This window comes from Pinus tabuliformis, chromosome 2_2 (genome assembly GCF_031772625.1).
Source record: "Pinus tabuliformis cultivar Carrire ecotype Pingquan chromosome 2_2, CPIR1, whole genome shotgun sequence".
In the NCBI taxonomy this organism is placed as follows: Eukaryota; Viridiplantae; Streptophyta; class Pinopsida; order Pinales; family Pinaceae; genus Pinus; species Pinus tabuliformis.
The window spans coordinates 256,731,974-256,736,309 of record NC_142300.1 but is presented as its reverse complement, the minus strand read 5'-3'; the positions used below and the strand labels follow the sequence as shown (position 1 = coordinate 256,736,309).

Below are 4,336 nucleotides of genomic sequence, written 5' to 3'. Positions count from 1 at the left end.
TGTTTCCCTCCTCCTGAAATTCTGATTTCAGCCTCCATAGGTTTCTTGAATCGATTGGAGACTGCCTGACTATAGGAGGGAGTGGAACTTCCCCTCTCTCACCTCTACATGGTTCCCAACGCTTACCTTCTGCTGCCAACCCTAGCTCTCTCTCAGTAATCTCTTGATCTCCCCTCCTAATATATCTATATAATTAAAGAAACTTAATATATTTTTTATATTTTAATAGTAACAATATCAACTTACATTGATCGAAGTAGGCACAACACAATCACCCATTTACTTCATTGTTAACCAATTAATGTCAAGTAATACAAATAGATATTTTCAGATGTAAGAGGAATATCCACCATGTTTTTCATTTCTATGCTTATTTTTTGGATGCATAGTAGGATCCTTATCATAGAGAATCACATAGAGAAGAAAAGTGAAGATTAGATCTGGTTTTATTATTTTTATTTTGGTTTTAAGTATTTTAAAAGAAGATTTATTTTTCATTTAGAACAATTATTTGTATATTTATGTGGTGAGTAGGGATCAAATTGGAAGGGAAGGAATTATATAGCACAAATGAATAGTTAAGTTCATTTTATCCTTCTAATATATTGACAAATTAAAATAAATTACTTTATTAATATGGATATGAAAATTAATTTAAAATTTCATATATATTTCATATATTTTGTGTTAATTTGAGAAAAGTTGTGTATAATTCAAAGGAACCACTAGAACTTCATGTACACATGAATAAGTACACACTAATGACACGAGTTCATTGATATTGCAGTCTATGTGGGAACCATAAGGAGATAATTTAATAGGGCCAATCACTTAAGGTTCACATAGGAACCATATGGAAGGAATTCGATTAGAATATTTACTTATAACCCTCAATTAAGAAGTTTATTTTCTTTCTATATGGTAATGGGTCTAATCCTTCAAACAATTGCAATATTTTTTCTAAAAGCAATCAAAATATAGTATTCTCTAAAACCCCACCCAACATAATTTTCCCTAAAAGAAATATAGCTTCTTAGAATCTTTTTTAGGCCTAATTACTGGTGCACATGTGCATTATGATATTGAACAACATATGAAAAAGAATAATAATAAGGAATCAAACCTACATTGAATGGATTTTGACATGTCTTCATATTGAGTAGGCATAAAGAAGACATGCAAGTACTATTCATAAATCCAAGCAAGCAAGGAAATGCAACCAAGTGAAGCAAGAAATAAATATGAGCACACATAAAGAAGATGTGCAAGTATTAATTAAAAAACAAAGCAAGTAGGGCAATGAAACCAAGTGAAGCAAGCAGAGTAAGTTAAAATAAGATCTAAAAGTGGAGGAATAATGGTAGGTAACATTTGCAAATCTAAGTAGCAAGAGGATGGGGAAATGATTCAAATTGGAAATATTTCTTCTTTATCAGCAACAAAGGATTTACCACAACCAATGCTTTTGATCTTCAATGGCCATGACTAAGGTTTAAATTTATTAAATAGGTAAATAAGTGATATATGCACGTATGAGCTCTATGACAATAGGATTCTATTGTATGAAAATGATCACATTTCTTTTTTTGAACTATAATGATATGGGGAAAATTTGTTGACATTGTTTTTATTCTTAATTATCATGATATAATAGAAAAATATTAATAAAATAAAGCTATCAAAATAATGACAAGTAAAACATATTATGGAAAGTTTCCTCACTGTTTAATTAAAAGAATCTAAAATAACATTCATTTCAAATTCGACATGTAATTTTTTATTTTAATTTCCATTTGTATGGAAAATAATTTTATACTCTTATATAATGGGCTCGAGAGCTCTTGAAGAGAAATACCCACTTCAATTTTGAAGCCTAATAAGAGTTATTCTCAAATTTAATTAAAATATTTATATGATAAAAAATATATTAAAAATTTGGTAAATATTTTTTATGTTGTAAGTTGTTCCCATTGGGATGAACTCCCCTCTTGTATTTTTTGTCTTTGTTTTGTCTTATCCCATCGCCTGAACTATCAACTAGAACTCCCCTCTCATCTATTTGTTTCGATAGGCTAGGATTCAAGACTAAGATTTTTGATCATTTTTTACCTTTTATTACCATAGATGTATCTCTATCCTAGTTATGATCACATCCTATTTATGATGTTCAATGCTCTATACATGGATGGTCACTAGATTTTCTAGGTAAAGAAGCTCAGAAGTGTAAGAATCCATGGAAAAAATGATAGATGACGGTTATCCATAAAGATACCAATAGGGATGCCCTAGAAATTCCCTTAATGAAGTGGTTTGTCTTTGGCAACATCAATTACTCGATTTTCATTCACAGAATTGATTTCCCGCTCAATCACGTGAGCTACAAATATGATGATATCCACTTGAGGGTCGATCCATTGAGGTGAGGTGCGAAGTGCAAAGAGAATGGTGATCTTGCTTGGTATTCTTGAGAGAATTCATCTCATGGAGAGTAGAAGCGTGTTTCATATAAGAACTTTTGTCCAAGACATACTCCACAATTGATGCGACCTCCATTTGGCTGGGATGGTGCCCACAGGGGCTTCACTAGGGGAGCAATATCATACCACATGGGTTCATATTAGGGGATATATATTGAGGAAAAAATGACGTAATATATTGTGGGATATATAGGAGGTAAAGGGTTTTTATATTGGAAAATATAAAAAAAAAAAATGGAGCTTAAAGTTAATGAAAAAGTATAAAGTGGTATAAAATATGTTAATTAAAAAATGGATACCTACAATATCTAGTGAAAATATGGGTTTATTAAATTGGGAAGTTGTATTGGGTTCATATTGGTTGGGGGTCAAATAATGTGATTTTTAGAGGGATTTTCCAATATGTAGTCAAATTAAGGATATTGTTTAATATGCCATGAATGCACATGATATGTCGGAGGTTCACTAAGTGAATCCCCCATGATGGTGCCTCATCTTGTGAGTTAATGGATCTATAAACTCAGGCTTTCTATTCATAACTTCACAGAATAGGGCCGAGATTACTTCAGAGAGCATAACAAGGACATTAGCATTGAAATACACAATAGAAGCCAATTTTACTCCCACTGAAGTTCCATTGATAATGGCTAGACCACCTTTAGGATGTAATTCAAAGGGATTTTCCACTCCTACTTTATTGAACACTTTGGCTCCACTCATTTCTATTCCATATTTGGTTCGAACTCTGGAATTAGGCCTCCTAGTCAAGATCCCAAACAATATAATATAGGGGATCCAAATCACCAAAATCAGTTATGTTTCATAGTAATGGAAGCTTTGACATAAGCCCCACATTCAATATCTTCTCCAGAATTTTAATAATTCCCTACCTTATGCCCGAGTATCACAACAACAAAGTATTTGTTTGAACCGACATGGCAGCTCGGGTAGTGTGTTCAGACTTAACATTTTTTGGGCATTTCCCAAGAACTCTAGTATTCAAGAAATAGAGAAGTGGCTCTGAAATAGGTAATGACCCCATAAGTATCTGTCCCCTTGGTCATGTGGGTGAGAACCTAGTTTTAACTCTTGTTGACCCTAGATTTGGCGGCCGTGACATTCAATTTCACTTTCACTCGCAATATTTGAGCAACGACAATAATTATATGATTGTTATATATTTCCCTTCAATGAAAATCTCCTTGGATCCCAAATACGAATCCACCATCTCTCTCACTTCTTCAAAATGACTTCCTCTCATGGCCTTCATTGCTCGAACCCGGTTTCGTGGATCACTACCACGTGAGCCAAAACCTGTGCAAAATCAAGTGCTTTTAACTTGAACTTGATTATTGTGCATCATTTTTACTTCTGCAACCGTATCTTTTCGCTTCCCCAAAAGACCCAAATAATACCTAAATAGAGGCATTCTGGTCTATTCGCATAAAAGATTTGATAATCAATATCAACGTCTTGATCTTGACTCACTCTCTTACTCTATGTATAGTTGTTTAAATTTCTTATATAGTCTATATTAAATGGTTCCTTTGAAGAAGCCCTTACACTCTATCATCATATGTCTTTTGTTGCATAAATTCTTAAACCTATAGATTAAAATGGCTATGATGAGTTTCAAGAAATGCAGTCGAAGTCAGTCTCAAATGTTATCTTCATCATTTATTCGTCATGAAAGTATGGAGTTGGAACTCGCATTCTCATTGAATGCTTTTAAATTTGATTTGGAATCACAAGTAGGAAGTTCGGTTAGTATTTTATATAAGGAGATGCTATTATTTGGAAATCATTTTATGTGACCAATGTTGATAAGCTATTTTAAAGGCACACACCTCCTTAGTAAA

The 4,336-nt window shown here is 32.8% G+C and overlaps 1 pseudogene; it reads right to left on the bottom strand.

Moving 5' to 3' along the window:
• Positions 1-2,175: 2,175 nt before the first annotated feature.
• LOC149192266 (phenylalanine ammonia-lyase pseudogene) lies at positions 2,176-3,906 on the bottom strand (annotated as a pseudogene).
• Between the last annotated feature and the right edge of the window lie 430 nt (positions 3,907-4,336).